The sequence below is a fragment of the Lycium barbarum genome, chromosome 6 (genome assembly GCF_019175385.1).
Source record: "Lycium barbarum isolate Lr01 chromosome 6, ASM1917538v2, whole genome shotgun sequence".
Classification (NCBI taxonomy): domain Eukaryota; kingdom Viridiplantae; phylum Streptophyta; class Magnoliopsida; order Solanales; family Solanaceae; genus Lycium; species Lycium barbarum.
The window spans coordinates 92,865,262-92,889,704 of NC_083342.1; the positions used below are offsets into that span (position 1 = coordinate 92,865,262).

The 24,443-nt window shown below is 38.6% G+C and overlaps 1 long non-coding RNA gene across 1 annotated transcript; it reads right to left on the reverse strand.

Annotated features, from left to right (window-relative positions):
- Positions 1-13,889: 13,889 nt before the first annotated feature.
- On the reverse strand, positions 13,890-23,110 carry LOC132599810 (uncharacterized). Its single transcript, XR_009567026.1, has 3 exons — positions 22,840-23,110; positions 21,601-21,691; positions 13,890-14,112 (listed from the first exon to the last, which is right to left on the reverse strand). It is a non-coding gene; the product is annotated as an uncharacterized LOC132599810 (long non-coding RNA).
- Positions 23,111-24,443: the final 1,333 nt, after the last annotated feature.

Sequence of the window (24,443 nt, forward strand, 5' to 3'; positions counted from 1 at the left end):
GTAGAACAACTGAATGAATAAACATGGAACATGAAATAATAGAACTGAAACTGAAACTGTAAGCTGATCATAATCTGACTTGAATATAAAATAACATGACTAAAACATTATTAAATGAGATAGCCTTAGTATAACCGACATGTAACCACCACGTGAACACGTGGCGTGTGATCTCTATCCGATCAGCTAAGCCATCTCATACCTTGCCAGGATATGAGACATGAACATGACATGAATGGATCCATAAAATAACCCGCAATCGGTAAATATGAAGAAATCGTCCTAACTGGGCGGAGCGATCTTTATCCTACGTTGGCATACGTAGTTTCAGGTATTAAACCCTCTCGATAATCTGTGCTTCTCCCAAAACATGAACATTATTATAGTTGGCTTAGAAGCCCGTGGATTTCATAAATATGACTTGTAGACATGATTTGTAAGTGTAATATAACATGAATATAATTTTCATAAGACATGAAAAATCATGGAGATTCATGAAGTAATTCTATAGTAGTTCATAAATACTTGCGTTGCATGCTTAAAACTCATGGAATCGATATTATGAGCATTCATGGATTACGTGCAAGGTTCATGGCATTCGTAATGATATATCATGAACACAAACAAAGATATTATAACTTGGCTATAACATGGTTTGGTATTTTCATGAACTAGGGAAATTATAACAAATCATGGAAGAACCGTGGCGTGGGGAAGAACAATGATGTTCCCACATATGGATAGAAGCCCTGCATACCTTAATCGCTCCAAAATCTTAAGAAAAGTCTGAATCTTTGAAGAAAAATTCCAAAAGCTTGAATCTTGAACCTTGAGATGGGTTTTCTTGAAAACCCTAGGTTAGGAACAATGGATTTTCACTTAGAATTCATGTGTTGATGTTAGAAACACTCGAAATCACTTGGAAGAGGCTTACCTTGGTGTAGGAGGATGATGGGAAGAGAGAATGGTCGTTCTAGGGCTTGAGAATGTGTAGAATGAAGTGAAAAAGCCAAAAAATAAAGTTTTAAAGTTGTTGTCAGACCCATTTTATGCTAACTTTAGGCCCATTTTACAACCCATAAATCATACCGCGAAACCGTAATAGTGTGTTGGATCTTTTGGACATTTTTACTGCCCAATTTTATGGCCCGTAAAGCATTTTATGGCCCATTTTTACAGACCATGTATTCTGCCGGAGTCAGCAGAACACTGTTTAGTATATTGTACATAAACTTTTGTACAGATGTCCGTTTGACCTCCACTATATACCGTTGGAAAGGTATTTCAAAGGGCTATAACTTTCATGTTGGAATTTTCCCCAAATTTCTTATATATGTTACCATATTCTTGATTAAAGTGAGGCTTTGTGTAAACTCACTTGGAAACATGCTCTGTAGAGTAGCTTCCGTGTTTACTTCATCCAAAGACTTTCCTTATGTCTTGATTAGGTTTAAAAACCCCTTTTTACACTACTCATATTGGTTTCTTACGAGTCAAACCTTAGCCCGAATGCACGAGGTGTTACAAACTCCATCTTTTTCCTGATGCTACTGTCACTTATCTTCCAAGAACTCATTCTGACCACTGCCCTCTACTTATAAAACTTACAAACCACCACCTGAACCCTACTGATAAACCCTTTAGGTTGGACACTATGTGGTGTAGTCATCCTGACTTCAAACATATTGTTAGAGAATGTTTTGATAACCCCCAAAGCCTAACTATGTCTACCAAGTCCTTCAAACGTAAGATTACCAACTGGAACAATGACACCTTTCGTAACATTTCTTTAAGAAAAAGCAGCTTCTAGCTAGAATTGAGGGTATTAAAAAATCACCAAATTACCCTTACAGCTTCTTTTCTCCAAAACTTGGAATATAACCTCTTCAGTGAGTATGATGATATCCATAGACATGAAACTAAACTTTGAAAACTAAAATCCAGAATAACCTAGTTAGCTGAAGGAGATTCCAACGCTAGGTTTTTCCATACCTCAACCTTGAATAAGAGAAGGAAGAATAGAATCCTAGCACTTCAAGAAGATGTAGGGAATTAGGTCTATGACAACCATGCTATCAACGACACCATTGCAAACTACTACAAAACCTCTACACTATTGAGCCTTGCCAAACTGTCGAACATCATAACACCAACTCATCCACTAGAGGCAGTCTGTCTGAAGAAGATAAACAACTTCTTACTAGCCCACATAGGAATGCAGAGATCAAACAAGTTGTTTTCTCCTTTCAACCTCTGAAAGCACCAGGACCTGATGGTATTCACCCTTTCTTTTACCAAAATTTTTAGGACAATGTCAAGCACCCTTTACTCCATTCTTCCCAGAAAATCTTTACAGCTCACACAATGGATGAAGAAGTTAACACCACTTACCTTTGTCTAATCCCAAACTGTGCTAATGCTACTATTCTCAAGAACTTTTGATTCTTTGGCCGCTATAACACTCAATACAAAATCATCACTAAGATCATTGTGCATAGAATCAAACAATTACTTCCTAAGATCATAGGCCCCACCTAAGCTAGTTTCTTAGCTGAAAGAAGAGTTGTTGATAATGCTATCATTATGCAAGAATACATCAACCAGTTTAATTGTATGAGAGGAAAACATGCTAATATGATTTTAAAAATTGACCTAGAAAAGGCCTTTGATAGAATAGAATGGTCTTTCATCAAAGATACCCTTTCTTTCCTCAACTTCCCACCAACCCCGATCAAGCTTATCCTATCCTGCATATTCACCTCCTCCATCTCTGCTCTTATTAATGGTGGAAAGGCAAACTCTTTTAGCCCCTATAGAGGTATCAGGCAATGAGACCCTCTGTCTCCTTACCTCTTTGTTATGTGTATGGAAAGACTATCTAGGAATATTAACCATGAAGGACTTTCTCAACTGATTTCCCATATCCACTTGCAGAAATGGACCCAAACTCTCCCACCTATTCTTTGCAGATGACCTTACCCTTTTCGCCAGAGCCAATATTAAGAATTTTCATGCCATTATGAGAACCTTGTCCAACTTTCGCACAATATCTGGCCAAAAAATCAACTTTGCTTAGTCTAAGGTCATGTTTTCCAAGAACTGTAGCCCTACAGACATAGAGACTAACTCAAACTATCTCTCCATAAAATATAGCAACCATTTTGGGAAATATTTAGGGTTTCCTATCCTCCATAAGAGACCTTATAATGCTGACTTCCAATCTATCTTAGATAATCTCAAAGCTAGACTAGCTGCTTAGAAAACAAAGTTTCGCAACATGGTTGGCAGGACTGTACTGGCTAAGTCTTGTCTAAGTAGTATTACCAATCATGTTATGCAATACATTAAACTACCCGCTAAGATTAACCAACAAATCAATAGAACCAAAAGAAACTTTGTTTGGGGAACCGCTACTGAAAAGAAGAAACTGCACCTTGTGGGTTAGCAAACTATCACTAGACCCAAAAGGGAGGGAGGTTTGGGCATCCAAAAAGCTAAAGTTAAGAATAAAACTATCTTGACTAGTCTCATTTGGAGTCTTCTAAAGAATCCTGACTCTCTTCAAACCCAAACCTTGTAGACACCACTCTAGGACTTGGAATAATGTACTAGAGGGCTATAAACATTGTAGAAAAACTACAATGTCAACTTCTGGACTGATAAATGGATTCCCTATAGCCCTAGCCTGAGGGAGATGATAGTGGGACCTCTGAATAAAAATGAAGAACTTCATAGAGTTTGTGACATAAGACACAATGGAGTGTGTCAGTTTGAAAATCTCTCCTTTGTTTTCCCAAACTCTGTCAAAGACATCATTACCAACACCTACCATTATCATAATACTAATGAGGATGAATACAACTATTAGAAACTTTCTAGAAATGTTCAGTAGTTGGACCAGCACCAGGAACAAGTTGAGAAAAGAAGATTTTGATCATCTCATATATTGGGCTAGCCTAATGCCTTTTTGTTTTGGGGGGATTTGGTTGAACAGGAATAGCAACCTCTTCAATGGAAAACATGAATATCCATCCTTCCCAAATATTTATAGTCAAGCCATAAAGTACACCAAAGCATGCCCTCATACCATAACTCCCAATGCTAGAACCATCATATCTATCAAATGGGAACCTCCAAAACCTAATTCCTGAAAACTTAACAGAGATAAATCCTGCCAAGGGAATCCGACGCTGGGAGGGATAGGGGGTGTAATTAGAGACAGTAGGGGTAATTGGGTCCTTGGCTACATAAAAGGACTTCCACACACTACTAACAATCTTGCTGAACTAACAGCTATTATGCGGGGACACAGAATTGCATAGGAACACAGTCTAATGCCTCTCGAGATCAACATAGATTCAACTGAGGTAATAGAAATGATTAAAGAGGGACATTTGCCTTATAAATCTATCATTTCTGAATGCAGGTACTTAATGAGAGAGCTGGAACATCCGGTGCTAAGGCATAGTTATCGGGAGCAAAACAAGGTGGCAGATCTTTTGGCCAAGGAATGTGGAAAGCAACAACTTTTTGATAGAGCAACGATCCTAGAAGTTCCTCCTATGTTTGTAACTAGTGTATTTTTGGCAGACATGTTAGGAACTGCGTACAAAAAGAAATGTTTTGTTGTGTAATTTCCAAGTGGGTGGCAACCAAAACAACTCAATGGCTCAAAAGCCATAAACTCTAATATAGCTTTTGTAGATATATGTTAATATATCAGTAGTGTCTATTTCACCAAAAAAAAAAAAACATGGATGTTGTAACGAGCTCAAAGTAAGCATCATAAATCACAAAGATAATTTTAGACATTTTTTATTTTTAAAATTCTTTTTAATAATTTTGTTAGTTAATTTTGAAAAATAAGGGCACGTGTGTGTCCATTTGTTAACAGTGAGGGAAAAAATTGACCTAAGCTTTAAATGGAAGCAAGATCAAGCCTTTTCAAAAACCAAAATATCTTTCAAATATTAAATGACTTTTATACTCTTAATAAGCATTAATCCTACTTTCTTCGGACATCTAAAATCTAAAAGCACGGTACTAATATTATTTTGGGACATATTTCTACTACTACTAGGAACTAACTATTTCATTAAAGTAGATTAAGAACTTATTCTATTCAAGCTAGAAAATCACTTGAACAAATTAATGAAAGAAGGCGTGAGATATTAGCTTTTAGCAAAACTATACCTTTTTCTGGAGGGAATGATGGGAGAAGATTCATACGGTGGATATATCACATAATCCTTTATATATAGTGCTAGCATTTTTATTTAAAGGGGACATAAAGTTATCACTGATAGAATGTATGAGTCCACCAAACAGCATAGAGAATCAGGTTCTCTATCTGTTCCCTTGAGTAAAACAGAAAATAAATAACACAAGATATTTACATCGACAACTCCTTGCTCAAGAGATTAAAAATCACGACCTACTGCATTAGGATTTTCTCAACTTCACTATAACTCAGAAACTTCATATTACAACCTATTGCAACCTAGGAATTAAACTCTTAATCCCTCCCCCTTACAATAACTCTATTGCAAGACCTTTACAATAACTCTATTGCAAAGAACACACCTTGACTAACTCTAGCCAAGTGAACAACTCAGAATGGTTGAAGATCTATCCTACTATTACACTTCTTGAAAGTCATGTAGGAATACAAGATAAGAACAAAAGAAAAAGACTCAACAAACCTAAGGACTCAAAACATCTTCAGTGATTGGGAACTGGTCCTTCTGTTTTTTGTAGCTTGTTCTTGAGAGCGCCTTGAGGTGTGGCTGCTAGCACTTGAGATGAGAGTGAATTTTTTGATTTTGCAAGTGTTAGGTTTGCACTTGTATAATGTTGTTTATATAGGAGGAGCATGTGTTGAGATGAGAGGGACATTGCATTGTCCACTAGCAAACTGTAGCTGTGCTGCTGCACCGTCGAGTCGGTACAGTGTCAGCAGCTTTACATTTATAGAGTTGATCCGGCAACGGCTAGAGAAACCTCATCACATCCGGTCCCTATTGTCACGACCCGACTAGGGGCCATGACGGGTACCCGGGGCTAACCACCGAGCACCACTCATTCAATCACTCATCATACTTATTATACACTTCTTTACTATTCATGTGCTCATAATCATAAGAAAACCATTTTTCATTTGGAAACATAAATACCTTAATACACATAAGCCCTTCGCCTATCAAAATAATATATATACAATAGGGGCATCGTGAGACCATACTACCCACACATGCGTATCTACGAGCCTCTACTAGAGTACTAGACATATGGACAGGACAGGACCCCGTCGTGCCCAAAATACGTACATATATATACACAAAATAATAAACCAAAAAGCACCTCCGGAATAATGGAGTACTCCTGTAAACCTGTTGATAACTCTTACGAGTCTAGATCACTTTCCTGTCTACCTGTGGGCATGAACACAACGTCCAAAGAAAACGGACGTCAGTACGAACATTGTACTGAGTATGTAAGGCAGAAACAATAATAATACATCAATGAAATAAGGAAGCATCAAATAAGGAGAAACATGTAACTGACTATCAACTATAAAAGAAATTATGCATGCTGGCTTACTCCATAATCACCATCATATCATGTATGCATATATATATATAAGCTGCCCGACCATATAGGTACGGTGTGATAATCATTAGCCCGCGTCCAGGCCTCCCGCGTTCGGGGTACCATATCATGCTGCTCACTAGTGGTGTCTTCCCATGCCATCTAGACATGGTGTATACGCTGCCCGCCTTAGCGCTGTCTGCCTGACCATGTAGGCACGGTGTAATAACATCATCATATACTTATCATGAATCATGCATAGAACTCAAGACAAACTATACATTCGTCGAGGTGACGTAAGGTCGTGAACCCCCGATTCCATTATGAAATATTCATAAGCATTTTGCCTCACCTTGAAGGAATTAGCATATAAGGTGAGTGTATTCAATGAACAACATCAATGGATCATAACAAGGATCATTAGCTTTGTAGAAACATAATACTATAGGTCTTAGAATCTTTAGGCTTAGACTCATAATCATCATTATCGCACTCGTAACATATCTCTTATCTTATCTCATGTGAAGCTCTTTACCAAGATTGACTTTTAGTTTTCGGGATAGAGGAAAGTCATGAAGAGATAGGGAGTATCGTGCCATAAGAATCATGCCTTAGAAAGGAGGGACTAGCCTTACATACCTCTTTTGTTTAATAGTTTTATCGCTTGATCATTCTCCTTCGATGCTCGCGTTTCTACCTTCAAGGGAATTCGCATCAACATTAGCTAATCGATTATATGAACGTGTTACTAATGCTAGAGAAAATTGGGCAGGATTTCCTTTGTTTATACAACTTTCCTCATTTTACATATCAACTCCCAAACGTCGAGAATAACATTCATAATATCATCACCAATAACTTTCGTCAAATTCATCATTATTCAATCCCCACAATTTCCTCTCAAGGTCATCCATAATCATGATCATAATACAACACTACCTTCATTCTCATTTAATATTTCTATCATTCTCTTAACATCATTCATAATGTAATTACAATCACAACATACCAATATTCATGATTCACTCCAAACTACTACTAAAAAATGACACTATTTTTGCATTCATGACTCATTTTCTACATCCTTATACAATCCAAGTGTTTTAACTTTACAATACCTCAAACAATATGAAAATACCATAACACTTACCTTAGATAGTGAAAGAATAAACCTTGAGTGGAAATTCTCTCCTTGCACCAAAACCCTAGTCCACTTCTATTGGAATTTCTTGGCTTAGATGAACTTTGATATGTTTCATACACTTGATTTTGTGGGTTTGATGAAGTTGATCATAGATTCCTCTTGGGTTCTTGTGGGTGAAAAGTGGAGAGGATTCTGGAGTGTTCTTGAGGTGTGGAGAGGAGAAATGAAATGAATTAAATGAGGGAGAGGGTCCTTATATCATTTTAAAATCTGACCCGACACGAACATACGGACCTACATACGGTCTGTATATTTTATACCGAACGTATGTCTGGACAGTATGTTTGGTCCAGTGAAGACCCTCATTCTAGGCAGAACATACGGTTGGACATACGATCCGTATGTTTTATACGGCTAGTATGTTTGGCCGTATAATGCCCAGCCTTCCGAAGTTCGTTCTCGTGATCTCCAATCCTTATGGAACCTTCTTGACACTTGCTCAACACCTCAATACCAATCTAAGGGACATAATCACTCTTCTCCAAGACATCATTACTCCATCCTTAACTTTTCACTCGTAATTCTTACCCAACACACAATATATCCCTTGCTTTCCTTTACAACCTTACCTCAAATGTCTTTAAAATTTCGATTAAGATCATCAAATGCTATTTATTACTTATCAAAACATTGTATACGTCGTGCCCTTCGTTAGTCCATTCACTGTACGTTAACGGGAAATTTCCAAGGTGTAACATTCTTCCCCCCTTTTGGAACATTCGTCCTCGAATGTTAAGCACTCGAGAATTCTACGAAAATTTCGCCAGAGTTTCCCCTGTAATATGGCACTACCATCCTGTCACAACAGCCCACAATAACATTGCCTCACAGGGCCACAACACAACAGCAATATAAGTTGGCCACATACGACCCATATGCATAAAAGAAAACATACATACCTCATACTCCTGATGTTGCATCTTAGCTCTCTTCTGGGGGCTGAAATAAGTGCGGATACTTGGGTTTCATACTCTCTTCTGCTTCCCAAGTTATTTCTTCTCGGTTGTTATCTCGCCACAAGACTTTAACTGAAGCTACCTCCTTATTTCGAAGTCTCTGTACTTGCCTGTCTAATATGGCAATGGGCACTTCTTCATAGACCAGCTTTTCTGTCACTTGAACATCATCTGTTGGGACAATCTTCGTAGGATCTCCAACACACTTGCGAAGCATGGAAACATGGAAAACTGGATGGTCTGATTCGAGCTCTGGAGGCAAGTCCAATTTATAAGCTACTTGACCCACCTTGCGGCTAATCTTGTAGGTTCCAATGTATCGAGGACTTAACTTCCCTTTCTTACCAAATCTCATCACTTCTTTCATTGGTGACACCTTTAAGAATACCTAATCATCAACTTGAAATTCCTATTCTCGCCGGCCGTTATCCGCTTAAGATTTTTGGCTACTTTGGGCTATCAATAATCGATCTCGAATCACCTTGAATTTTTCTACTGCTTGTTGAATCAACTCAGGGCCTATTAGTTGTACTTCTCCTATTTCAAACCATCCAATTGGGGATCTACACTTCCTTCCATATAAAGCTTCATACGGAGCCATTTGGATACTGGAATGATAGTTATTGTTGTAAGCAAACTCGATTAGAGGTAAGTGGTCATCCCAACTACCACAAAAATCTAGAACACATGCTCTTAGCATATCCTCCAAGGTCTAAATGGTACTTTCGGCTTGCCCATCAGTCTGCGGATGAAATGCCGTGCTAAGCTTCACTTGAGTACCTAGACCTTCTTGGAAGGATTTCCAGAACTTGACTGTAAATTGCACTCCTCTATCTGTGATAATAGATATCGGAATACCATGGAATCGCATAATCTCCTTGAGATACAACCTTGCATAATCTTCTGCCGAGTATGTGGTTTTAACTAGAAGAAAATGAGTCGCTTTCGTGAGTCTGTCCATGATCACCCATATGGAATCATACTTGCCTCGGGAACGAGGTAACCCCACAATAAAATCCATGTTGATCACTTCCCACTTCCAAGTAGGGATTTCCATTGCTTGCAATAATCCTCCTGGCTTTTGATGTTCGATTTTCACTTGCTGGCAATTTAGACATTGAGCTACAAATTCTGCTATGTCTCTTTTCATGCCATCCCACCAATATATCAACTTGAGATCATGATACATCTTTGTTGCACCTGGGTGAATAGAATACCGAGAATAATGAGCTTCTTCTAAAATTTGACGGCGCAATTCTGCAACATTTGGAACACATAACCTGCCTCGGTATCTAAGAATTCCATCCAAAGAAGTTTCAAACGGAGACTTCTATTTTTCATGAAATGTATCTCTATAATGACTCAACTGATAATATTCATATTGACGCTCTTTTACTTCCATATTCAGGGACGAAACTGTGGGATCATTAATACCAATCCCTGCACTACCTGAATCAACTAAACGTACCCCAAGATTAGCTAATTGGTAGAGCTCATGAATTAATTTTTTCTTCTCCAGAGGAACTTCACATAGGCTGCCCATCGATCGGCGGCTAAGCGCATCAGCTACTACATTTGCCTTTCCGGGGTGGTATAAAATGCTCATATCATAGTCTTTCAATAGTTCTAACCACCGCCTCTGCCGCAGATTCAACTCCTTCTGCTTGAAAATGTATTGAAGACTCTTGTGATCTGTATAAATGTCAACATGCACACCATACAAGTAATGTCTCCACATCTTTAATGCATGAATAACCGCAGCCAATTCAAAATCATGAGTTGGGTAGTTCTTTTCATGTTTCCGCAACTGTCTCGAGGAATAAGCAATGACTTTACCGTGCTGCATTAACACACATCCTAACCCAACACCGGAAGCATCACAATATGCAACGTAACCATCTGGCCCTTCTGGAAGTATCAAGACTGGGGCTGAGGTTAATCTGTGCTTAAACTCTTGGAAGCTACGCTCACAAGCATCATTCCACTGAAACTTAGCTCACTTCTGGGTTAGCTTCGTCAATGGGGATGAAATAGACGAAAATCCTTCTACAAACCTTCTATAGTACCCTGCCAATCCCAGAAAACTACGGACCTCTGTAGGCGTCATAGGTCTTGGCCAAGTCTTCACAGCTTCGATTTTCTGAGTGTCAACTCGAATGCCATCATCTGAAATAACATGACCCAGAAATGTTACAGAATTCAGCCAAAACTCGCACTTTGAAAATTTTGCATACAATTCTCGAGCTCGGAGAATCCTTAGAACAATACGTAAATGATCTGCATGTTCTGATTCTGTGCGAGAGTATACCAGAATGTCGTCAATGAATACTATTATGAATAAATCCAAGAGAGGCCTGAATACATTATTCATCAAATTCATGAACACTGTCGGAGCATTAGTTAACCCAAACGACATCACCCCGAACTCATAATGGTCATATCTCGTTCTAAAAGCTGTTTTGAGAATATCGTTTTCTCTAACACTCACTTGATGATAACCTGACCACAAGTCTATTTTGGAAAACCACTTGGCACCCTGTAGTTGATCAAACAAATCATCAATTCTCGGAAGGGGATATTTGTTCTTTATTGTCACCTTATTCAACTGTCTATAATCGATGCACATTCGTAGGGAACCATCTTTATTTCTCACGAATAGGACTGGTGCTCCCTATGGTGATGAACTGGGTCAAATAAATCCCTTCTCAAGAAAATCTTTCAACTGTGCCTTTAATTCATTCAATACTGCTGGAGCCATCCGGTAAGGAGGAATAGAAATAGGCTTGGTGTCCGGCAACACATCAATAGTGAAATCAATCTCTCTTTCCCGAGGAAGGCCTGGAAGTTCATTTGGAAATACATGTGGAAATTCACTCACTACCGAAACGGATTGGAAAGTTGGCGACTTTGCTTCGATGTCATGAACTCGGACTAAGTGATAAATATAGCCCTTAGCTATCATCTTTCTTTCCTTAAGGTAGGAAATAAACCTACCTCTTGGAGATGCTGTATTACCCTTCTATTCGAACATGGGCTCTCCCGGAAATTTAAATCGAACTACTTTCATTCGGCAGTCAACATTAGCATAACATGAAGCCAACCAATCCATACCCATAATCACATCGAAATCTAACATTTCCAGCTCAACTAAATCAGCTTTAGTTTGGCGGTCGCATATCACAATTACACAATTTTTATACACTTGTCTAGCTATCACGGGATCACCAACCGGAGTAGATACCTCAAAAGGTTTAATTGGCTCAGGTTTCACCCCAATACGACCATCAACATACGGAGTAATATAAGATAGGGTAGAACCCGGATCTATCAATGCATACACATCATGGGAAAATACGGATAATGTACCTGTAACCACATCCGGGGAGGACTCAAGATCCTGTCGTCCCGCTAAAGCATACATACGGGGCTGAGTGGCACCTGAAGTAGATGCTCCCCCTCTGCCTCTACCTCAACCTGCTGGAATCTGGGGAGTCTACCTTACCGGGCGCACTGAAGAGGAACCAGCTGCTGATCCTGTGGGCTGAACCCCAACTCTACCACTCATCGACGGGCAATCTTGCATCATGTGCCCCACCTGACCACATGCATAGCAAGCATCTGAACCTTGGCGACACTGTCCGGAATGTAGTCTACCGCACTGGCCGCATCGCGGTACTGGGTCTCTCCTCTGGCTATAATCTCCCCCAAACTGAGAATCTGAGGTCCTCAAACTCTGACCCTGTGCTGAACGAAAGAAGCGATCCAATCTCCTACCTGCAAATCGTGGAGGCGCACTAGTCGCCGACTGGCCTGAATATCTAGAATATGTCTGCCTTGATCCCCCTCTATAATCACTTCCTACCCCCATAGATCTGGCCCTCTTGCTTTGCCTTCTATCAATATCACGATCACCCCTTTGCGGATGTTGTTGTCCTTCTAAGTTCTGGGCATGGGCTTGAATGCGAGAAATATCCATCCCATCTTGCAATGAAGCCGTCAAACAATCCTTAAATAAATATGGCCCTAAGCCACTCACAAACCTGCGCACCCTATCTCCCATGTCGGCCACCATAGCCGGGGCATATCTAGCCAATGAATTAAACTGAAGGCTATATTCCTGGGCACTTATATTTCCTTGTTTCAAATTTAAGAACCTATCCGCTCTAGCTCGGCGAACCTCGGGTGGCAAATAGTGGCGGATGAAGGCATCTAAAAATTCTTGCCAAATGAGAGGAGGCGCATTCTCTTTTCTTGATGATAGCCAATTATTGTACCATAAAACCGCCACATCCCGGAGTCTATAAGATGCCAACTCCACAGATTCAGTTTCGGAGGCATGAATAATCTTCAATGTTCTCAGCATCTCATCAATAAAACCTCGCAGGTCTTTATCCGACTTTGACCTGAAAAACTTCGGAGGATTCAAATTCATGAAATCACGGGCTCGGGTACTAGCTGCCCGATCACTTGAACCCACATTCTGCCGCTATGCCTAGGCGGCAACTAACTGCGTCAATAGATTAATAGCCTCGGTCATTTGTTGTCCCGAAGTAGCCGGTGGAGAAACTGGAGGCATAGGAGCTGAAGCTAAAGCCCCTTCCTGTTCTTCTATAATAGGCGGAGCGGAGGAAGTATTAGATGGAGCCTCATTAAGTGATTCACCCTCTTCTATATTCATTGGCGGCTCTCTTTCTACCCGCCTTTTCATCGTAACCATTCCCTTCTGGGCGGCTGTAGTTTTTCCCTTTGGCGGCATTTCTGAAATCATAGCACACTATTAAGGAGGAGCAAATCTTATAACACAGCTCTATCGCACAATCTCTTAAGATGAAAAATGGTCATTTTTCCTAAATGCCCTGTAGCCTCCTGTTTATTAGTGTGGCACGCAACACACCATAAACAAGACTCTACTAGACACGGCTCGTAGACACTTCCTAGGACTGAACTGCTCTAATACCACTTTTGTCAAGACCCGACTAGGGGTCATGACGGGTACCCGGGGCTAACCACCGAGCACCACTCATTCTATCACTCATCATACTCATTATACACTTCTTTACTATTCATGTGCTCATAATTATAAGAAAATCACTTTTCATTTGGAAACATAAATACCTTAATACACATAAGCCCTTCGCCTATCAAAATAATATATATACAATAGGGGCATCGTGAGACCATACTACCCACACATGCGTATCTACGAGCCTCTACTAGAGTACTAGACATATGGACGGGACAGGACCCCGTCGTGCCCAAAATACGTACATATATATACACAAAAGAATAAACCAAAAAGCACCTCCGGAATAATGGAGTGCTGCTGTAAACCTGCTGATGAGTCTGGATCACCTCCCTGTCTACCTGTGGGCATGAACACAACGTCCAAAGAAAACGGGCGTCAGTACGAACATTGTACTGAGTATGTAAGGCATAAACAATAATAATACATCAATGAAATAAGGAAGCATCAAATAAGGAGCAACCTGTAACTGACTATCAACTATAAAAGAAATTATGCATGCTGGCTTACTCCATAATCACCATCATATCATGTATGCATATATATATAAGCTGCCCGACCATATAGGTATGGTGTGATAATCATTAGCCCGCGTCCAGGCCTCCCGCGTTCGGGGTACCATATCATGCTGCCCACTAGTGGTGTCTGCCCATGCCATCTAGACATGGTATATACGCTGCCCGCCTTAGCACTGTCTGCCCGGCCATGTAGGCGCGGTGTAATAACATCATCATATACTTATTATGAATCATGCATAGAACGCAAGACAAACTATACATTTGTCTGGGTGACGTAAGGTCGTGAACCCCCGATTCCATTATGGAATATTCATAAGCATTCTGCCTCACCTTGAAGGAATTAGCATATAAGGTGAGTGTATTCAATGAACAACATCAATGGATGAAAACAAGGATCATTAGCTTTGTAGAAACATAATACTATATGTCTTAGAATCTTTAGGCTTAGACTCATCATCATCATTATCGCACTCGTAACATATCTCTTATCTTATCTCATGTGAAGCTCTTTACCAAGATTGACTCTTAGTTTTCGGGATGGAGGAAAGTCATGAAGAGATAGGGAGTATCGTGCCATAAGAATCATGCCTTAGAAAGGAGGGACTAGCCTTACATACCTCTTTCGTTTAATATTTTTATCGTTTGATCGTTCTCCTTCGATGCTCGTGTTTCTACCTTCAAGAGAATTCGCATCAACATTAGCTAATCGATTATATGAACGTGTTACTAATGCTAGAGAAAATTAGGCAGCATTTCCTTTGTTTATACAACTTTCCTCAATTTACATATCAACTCCCAAACGTCGAGAATAACATTCATAATATCATCACCAATAACTTTCGTCAAATTCATCATTATTCAATCCCCACAATTTCCTCTCAAGGTCATCCATAATCATGATCATAATACAACACTACCTTCATTCTCATTTAATATTTCTATCATGCTCTTAACATCATTCATAATGTAATTACAATCACAACATACCAATATTCATGATTCACTCCAAACTACTACTCAAAAATGACACTATTCTTGCATTCATGACCCATTTTCTACATCCTTATACAATCCAAGTGTTTTAACTTTACAATACCTCAAACAATATGAAAATACCATAAAACTTACCTTAGATAGTGAAAGAATAAACCTTGAGTGGAAATTCTCTCCTTGCACCAAAACCCTAGTCCACTTCTATTGGAATTTCTTGGCTTAGATGAACTTTGATATGTTTCATACACTTGATTTTGTGGGTTTGATGAAGTTGATCATAGATTCCTCTTGGGTTCTTGTGGGTGAAGAGTGAAGAGGATTCTGGAGTGTTCTTGAGGTGTGGAGAGGAGAAATGAAATGAATTAAATGAGGGAGGGGGTCCTTATATCATTTTAAAATCTGACCCGACACGAGCATACGGACCAACATACGGTCCGTATATTTTATACTGAACGTATGTCTGGACCGTATGTTTGGTCCAGTGAAGACCCTCATTCTGGGAAGAACATACGGTTGGACATACGATCCGTATGTTTTATACGGCTAGTATGTTTGGCCGTATAATGCCAGCCTTCCGAAGTTCGTTCTCGTTGACTCGTTTGATCTCCAATCCTTATGGAACCTTCTTGACACTTTCTCAACACCTCAATACCAATGTAAGGGACATTATCACTCTGCTCCAAGACATCATTATGCCATCCTTAACTTGTCACTCGTAATTCTTACCCAACACACAACATATCCCTAGCTTTCCTTGACAACCTTCTTCCATCACCTCAAATGTCTTTAAAATTTTGATTAGGATCATCAAATGCTATTTCTTACTTATAAAAAAATTGTATACGTCGTGCCCTTCGTTAGTCCATTCACTGTACATTAACGGGAAATTTCCAAGGTGTAACACCTATCTGGTTCCTCGAATGAGTTTTTCAAATCATGACCAAGTGGGTTGATATGAAAGTGACATTTCATTACTGTAGTTATGCTGCTGCTAAACTGCTCTTAGTTGGTATAGTGTCATGAACTTTACAGCTGTAGAGTTGACTTGCACTGCCTAGAACCTGATTCCATCTGGTTCCTCTAAAAACATATCTGATTCCTCGAATTAGTTTGTCAAATCATCAAAACTCATAATAGCATAACTTATCAATTGCCAGTTAGAATCAATTACCATAAGGTATTAGCCGTATAGTTGTCATCTATAGTGGTGCTCCTATATTTTAGGGATAATAATTTCAATGGCATTCTATTGTTTATTTGTGTTGATTTCAAACTCCTTTATTTTAGACAATAAATGATAGAATTTTATCCAACATTCTATTGTTTTTTGAATTGATTTCAAACTCCTTCATTTTAGGCACTAAATATTAAAATATAAAATATTATAATTTACAGGCATTTCAATGGCGATAGACAAGTAAATTTCACTGATTGTTATTTAACTTTGAGTTTCTCACATAAAAGTCACTTTTGTATATTGAAGTGTCATGTCATATTTTTGATACAAAGTATAAGAATTCAGGTGACATATACTTTGTAGTTAACTTGCCAAAGTTGGATGGCTTTAACGTGATAAAAGATAGAAAAGTAATTTTGTGTAATAAAATTTAAGTTGGATGACTTTTACATAACAAAAAATAAATAAGTTTTATTTGTGTGACAAACTTTAAGTTGAATGACCTTTACATAGAGGTGTTCAAATGAGACCGAAAAATCGATCCGAACTGGTAAACCGAGTCAAACCAACTTAATAAACCGAAAACCGGCTTGGTTTGACTTGATTTGGTTTTACATTTTAAAAAACCGATAAAATTTGGTTTGGTGTTAAACCAAAAAAATCCGAACCAAAACCGAACCAAACCGATAGATACATACATATTATATATATATATATATATATCTTCTTCAAAATTTTGGCTCGTTCCAAGTCCAATGCAGATTCAAATAATTAGAAAGAAGAGTGTATCCCATTTAAGTTTAAGGTAAAATAAAAAGAAATTTTCTAAATTACTACTAATAAGCTAGCATTTTATCCATACCAAATTAAAGGGAAAAAAATGGCAATTGAAATTTAAAAAGTTTGGGTAGATGACTTTGTCTTTCTTTTTATCATTTTCCATTTCAACTCATGTGCTTTCTTCTCAATGCTTCATAAACATGATGAGTCTAGATATCAAAAATTCCGGAGGGACTGCGTAATATCAAAAGGCTATATGTAGGGAGATAACTAAAATCATAAAAGGTAGATGTTATGTTTATGTAATTCCTATACATAGCCATAGGCCTATACCTAAATAAAGTTAATGAATTAATTAAGAAGATTCTTAGATTTGAATGGATCACGGTCAGAGCCTAATTAGTTACCATTCGATTCAAAGATTCTTTGTATTAATACATTCTTAAAATCCGAAAAAAATCGCAAAAATCGAACCAAACCGATAAAACCGACAAAACCGAAACCGATAGAATTTATACTATAATGGTTTGGTTTGGTTTGAATAGAAAAAACTGACTTAATTGGTTTGGTTTGGTTTGAACAAAAAACCGAGTCAAACCGAACCATGAACACCCCTTTACATAACAAAAAATGGAAAAGTACTTTTTTGTGTGATAAACTTTAAGTTGGATGACTTTTAAGTAAAAAAAAAAGTGTTTTTTTTGTGATAAACTCAATGTTGAATGACCATCGGTTAGGATAGTTTGTGGAAACAATACGGATATGCTTAAATAAAACAGGAGGATGAGAAAAAAAGGAATAACCATCATAAAATCAATTGATTATCTTTTGCAAGTGGGAAGCATGGGTGCAGATTGGCGAATAAATATATACTTATTTATGGATTGTTTGTATGTACTTTTTTTATGTATGTCTTTAATAGAAAATATTATTATATCTTATTTTTGTGATCAACCTAATTTTTTAAAATTAATAACTAAATATTCTTAAAACTGATTGATATTAATTTTGTTTAGGGATGATCTTCAATACTTTTGTATCTGTAAGTGACAATAAAAAAATATATGATTACTTAATATCTAATGTTGGATAATCTTAGTCGTAACATGTTTTCTATATGGGAAAAAAAGAAAAAAAATACCGAAAACATCAATTTCAAAGAAGTATTAAGTAGATAGAATCCTATATTATAGTAATATTTTTGTAACTCATAAATTAAATATATATAATTACAAATAATATTATCTAATATTCTTTACTATGATTTCCTCTCACTTATAGTGCTATCATTCTTGGCGTAGTGGCCCGACTTGCCTATAGTTTCTTGCTAACTTGTACTTTAGTGTTTATTCCTATTTTTTTTTAGATAAATGTTTGAGCAGCTCATATTTGCCTTAGTGGCTTTAATGATCGATGGTAGACTAGGGTCATGTTCTCGGTCGGGGACGGGGGCTAGGGTTAGGGGTGGTAAGTGGGTTCAGGGAACGTCTAGGTTGAGAATAGGGTCCTGGAATATTGCGACTTTGACGGGGAAGTCCATAGAGCTAGTTAATATTCTTAAGAAGAGGAGGATTAATATAGCTTGCGTCCAAGAGACCAAATGGGTAGGATCTAAAGCTAAGGATGTGGATGGGTATAAGTTATGATTCTCCGGTAAGTTGATGTATAGGAATGGGGTAGGCAGTTTAGTAGATAGTGAGCTAAGGGACCAGGTGGTAGAGGTTAAGAGGGTCAATGATCGGATGATGGCGATTAAGTTGGTCGTGGGAGGGTTTACATTAAACATTATTAGTGCTTACGCACCACAGGCAGGCTTGGACGAGGAAGAGAAGAGGCGTTTTTGGGAGGATTTGGATGAAGTGGTGGGAGGTATACCGCCCACCGAGAAGTTATTCATTGGAGGAGATTTCAATAGACACACTGGGTCATCTACGGGGAGCTATAACGATGAGCATGGTGGTTTTGGCTTCGGGGATAGAAACGGAGGAGGGGTCGCACTCCTGGATTTTGCAAAAGCTTTTGGATTGGTGGTAGCCAACTCGAGTTTTCCGAAGAGGGAGCAGCACCTGATAACCTTCCGTAGTTCGACGGCTGCGACGCAGATAAACTTTTTGCTCCTTTGGAAAGATTATAAAGGTCTTTGTAAAGACTGCAAGGTCATTCCGAGTGAGAACCTTACGACCCAGCATAAGCTCTTAGTGATGGATTCGGAGATTAAGAGGAAGAAGAAAAAGAGGGTCGCGGATGACCGGCAGAGGATCAGGTGGGGGAGTCTGACTTCGTCTAGTGCCAGCAGATGGGGGAGAAGTTAATGGATATGGGGGCTTGGGAGAGTAGAGAGGACGCGAGCAGTATGTGGGATAGGACGGCCAACTGTATTAGGGAAGCAGCTAGAGACGTACTGGGGGTCTCGAGAGGTCATCATGGTGGGCACCGAGGGGACTGGTGGTGGAATGGAGAAGTCCAAGGGAAGGTGGAAGAAAAGAAAGTGGCGTATGCGAAGTTGGTAGATAGCAAAGACGAGGGGGGAAAGAGGACGAATAGGGAAAGGTATAAGATTGCGAGAAAGGAAGCAGAGTTGGCAGTTTCGGTGGCAAAAATGGCAGCTTTTGAACGCCTATATGCAGAACTAGAGGACAAAGGCGGGGATAAGAAGTTGTTCAGGCTAGCCAAGGTAAGGGAGAGGAAGGAATGGGATCTGGATCAAGTAAAGTGCGTCAAGGACGAGGATGGCAAAGTATTAGTGGAGGATGCTCTCATTAGACGGAGATGGCAGTCATACTTCCATAAACTCTTGAATGAAGAAGGTGACAGAGACATTGTGTTGGGAGATTTGGAGTACTCTGAGAGGCGTCGCGATTTTGGGTATTGTAGGAGTATAAAGGTAGATGAGTTTAAGAGAGTTGTTCGTAGGATGCGTAGAGGAAGAGCGACTGGGCTTGACAAGATCCCTGGGGAGTTTTGAAAGAGTGTAGGCAGGGCAGGTTTGGAGTGGCTGACTGGGTTGTTTAATGTCATTTTTAATACGACGAAGATGCCCGAGGAATGGAGGTAGAGTACGATGGTTCCTTTGTACAAGAACAAAGGCGACATTCAAAGTTGCAACAACTATAGAGGCATCAAGTTGCTAAGTCACACTATGAAAGTGTGGGAAAAGGTGGTGGAGATGAGGGTGAGGAGAGGCATGTCCATTTCAGAGAACCAGTTCGGATTCATGCCGGGCGCTCGACTACAGAAGCCATTCATCTTGTGAGGAGATTGGTGGAGCAGTATAGGGAGAGGAAGAGAGACTTACACATGATTTTCATTGACCTAGAAAAGGCTTACGACAAAGTGTCAAGAGAGGTTTTATGGAGATACTTGGAGGTTAGAAGTGTACCAGTGGCTTACATTAGGGCAATAAAGGACATGTATGAGGGAGACAAGACCAGGGTTAGAACAGTGGGAGGAGGCTAAGAACACTTCCCAGTGGAGATGGGGTTGCATCAGGGATCAGCTCTTACCCCTTTTTTATTTGCCTTGGTGATGAATGGTTTGATGCAGCAAATTCAAGGTGAGGTGCCATGGTGCATGTTATTCGCGAATGACATAGTCCTGATTGACGAGACCCGCAACGGATTGAATGCTAAGCTGGAGGTTTGGAGACAAAATTTGGAGTCTAAAGGGTTTAAGTTGAGTAGGACCAAGACAGAGTACATGGAGTGCAAGTTTAGAGACAAGACACACGAGGCTAGCGTGGAACTGAGGCTGGGTACCCAGGCTATCCAAAAGAAAGGAAATTTCAAGTATCTTGGGTCTATTATACAAGCAGATGGGGATATTGACGATGATGTCACGCATTGTATTGGTGCAGAGTGAATGAAATGAAGGCTCACTTCAGAAGTGTTGTGTGATAAGAAGGTGCCACTAAAGCTTAAAGGCAAGTTCTACAAGGTTGTAGTGAGACCGACTTTGTTGTACGGGGCGGAGTGCTGGGCAGTCAAGAACTCGCACGTCCTGAAGATGAAGGTTGCGGAAATGAGAATGTTGCGATGGATGTGCGGGCATACCAAGCGAGATAGGATTAAGAATGAAGATATCTGAGATAAGGTGGGAGTGACATCAGTGGAGGACAAGATGCGGGAAGCACGGATGAGATGGTGTGGGCATGTTAAGAGGAGAGACACAGATGCCCCAGTGCGGAGGTGTGGGAGGTTGACTATGGACGGTTTCAGAAGAGGTAGAGGTAGGCTGAAGAAGTATTGGGGAGAGGTCCTAGGACAGGACATGACGCAATTCCAGCTTACCGAGGACATGACCTTAGATAAGAGGCTATGGAGGACTCATATTAGGATAGAAGACTAGTAGATAGTCTCACGTACCCGTCATACTAGTAGTCGCAATTTTGATCTTCATTTTCTTGTCCGTTGATTTACCTGAAGCCGTAGAGTCATTAAATGCAACACATATGTCCTGTAGAGGGTTGTTATCATAAGCGTAAGCAGGGAAAGAAAAGAAAGCAGTAATGGCTAAAGTTGTTAAGAACCGCCAATACATGCTCATTGTTATAGCGAACTTTTGTTTGCTTTTGATTTGTTATAATTTTATTCAAACAACCAGAAAGGTGTGACTACTTATATTATGATCTACTTGAAATAAGAGGAAAAAAAACAATACGTATTTGGAAATTTTGCACGAGTCTATTTGGCACGTAGGGCTAGTATTTTCCACATGAACCAATTTTTTCACAAAATTATGTAGAGATTCGCAGATTTTTCCATAAGGAAGAAGGGTAATTTTAGGCTAAAAAGCAATAGGTTAGGCTTTGAGGGGCCAATAGATAGACGAAGCGTAAAAGTAAAACATACTGAATAGGTTAGGTACAATTTTGACCATTCTCCCTAAAATAAAACCAAAGTTTAGTGCTCTGCACTATCTTAGCATATACCTTTTAGTTATATTTAATCTCATTATAACTTCTCACCTCATCGATCGTCCTGTCACCTAGATGAGAATTGTTTCTCCGCTAAATCTCGTCGTTGACTTCGACAAAACCCTTAAACCGCACAAGTTCATTGCCTTTCTTCGGCGAGAATGTGTAGAATCATTCCTCAGGCAACACGCCCTCATATTACAAAGACCAAAGTCTTGAATTTAAACACAATTATTTAGTTGTTCCATTGTTACTCATTAACTGTTTAGTTTTCTTACTAATATCTCTATTTAGTTCTAGTAATATCAATTATTTATCTGTTAACAATGTCGTCAAAAGTTATTAAATTTTGCAAAAACTTTCGGTCCAATAAGATTGTTATCTTGTATGATTGTACCCAAGATAAATGCATAGAATGGTAGAGATTTCAACTTGAAAACATAATAGATAACCTTTCAGACAATGACACAAGGCTACTATCAAATCTTTACTTGAAGTCAAACTTGAATTAGAAACTAACAAACTTGTACTAAAACCAGCAAATCAATAAAAAAACACCGTATACTTGGTGATCTTTCTTTTTGTTTTCAAGTTTGAATCTTGAATACTTGTTCAGGACTGATTTCTACGATTGGAGATTGGGAATGTTAATAGATCGAAACGGAGGGATGAAGTGAATGATTCTTACCATCTTCATCGGTAATAGCACCATCTCTGTGTTTCCAATGAAAAGAAGAAGCTTCACCGAAGAATAAGTAATATAACCATTACAAACCCTTTTCTCTAGCTTCCCAGAAAAGTCATGTTTCTCTTCTTGAAAGAAGGAAGGAGAGAAGATTTTGTGAGAAAAGGGGGAATAGAAACAGGGAGGGCTCACGTGAGTAATAAAGATTCTGTTAAAAGTAGATGAAATATTTAACAGAGGGATGTTTTTGGTTCTCTTTGGAAAACTTAAAGGAAGTTTTCCATTAAGTGAAATATTATAAGGATGTAGTGAAAGTTGTGGTGAAACTATAAGGATGATTTTGGTCAAAAGCTCTACAAAAAATCCTAGATATTTAGTAAGCTATCTAGAATAGTCTAGTGTAGGATCTTGGATAATTATCTTATAGAAAAATCTAGATATACATGTAATCAAGTGGAAGAATTAAGTTGTACTTTTCTATTCATGAATTCAAGGTATTTATACATGTACATAAGGTTCTATTTAAGAATACTAATCAAAACAATTAAAGGAAAATATCCTATTGATCTGCTCCTATAATTGTGTAACCTATATATGGAAGGAAATATATTTACAGCTCGCTAATTATTCTATAACAATATTCTAGAGTAGTGGTAGAAGCTAAAGTTTATTAGATTTTTCTTGTACATGTATCTAGAATAATTTCTACAATCATCCCTACACAAATATAAATTTGGGTGACCCTAGTCATTTGTAATCAACCCAATTCAAGCCATCTGAAGTAAACACTTCCTTTCCATAACTTCTTCTTCTTTAGTTGAATCTTCCGATCTTAGCTAACGATTTTGGGCTAGCAGAAGGTCTCCCCGGCCAATTTAATTTTTCTTCAGCTTTCTCTACACCCCTACGTAATGGCCATCATTAACAATCAAAGCCAATGGATAATTAGCAATCTCTCGGTGCTAATATATGTGATGGGGTTCTACGAGGGTCAAACACTTAAGTTTAACTACGAATTCGGGTATAGATTCGATCGGAAAGAAAATTAAAATGAAAATTTACATTTTTGAAAGTTACACAAAAAGTAATACAAGCCAACATAGCTTATGATTCAAAATATATAAAAAAGTTAAAAAAAATTGTAGTTAAAGAAAAAATTATTTATCTCTTCAGACAAGCATCTTCACATAAAATGGGACCCAGAGAGTACTCGATAAGCATTATTGAGATAAATTAATCGTGGATTTGAGAACTGGTTAGCAACACTATGTAATATTCTCTTGTAAATATTTATACAATATGTTTTTTACATTTTTAGGTAGAATTTTTTTTTTTTTTTTTTTTGAAATTACAACGGAGTTACACTTGGTTCATTCGTGAAATTAAAACTTATGTATCATCCATTATGGATGTACATTAGTTCTAACACTCCATATACGTGTTTTCCCTACGTAATAACTGTTAGAATGGAGCAGCTGACTCAAATATAAAATAGAAGAGGGATAGAATGGGAGAAATGAATCTTAAAGTTTGATTTACTTGAAAAATGAAAAGCTAAAATTAAACGTCTTCGACGTGGTTCCTACTAAGGGAGGGAGCTAGTAAAA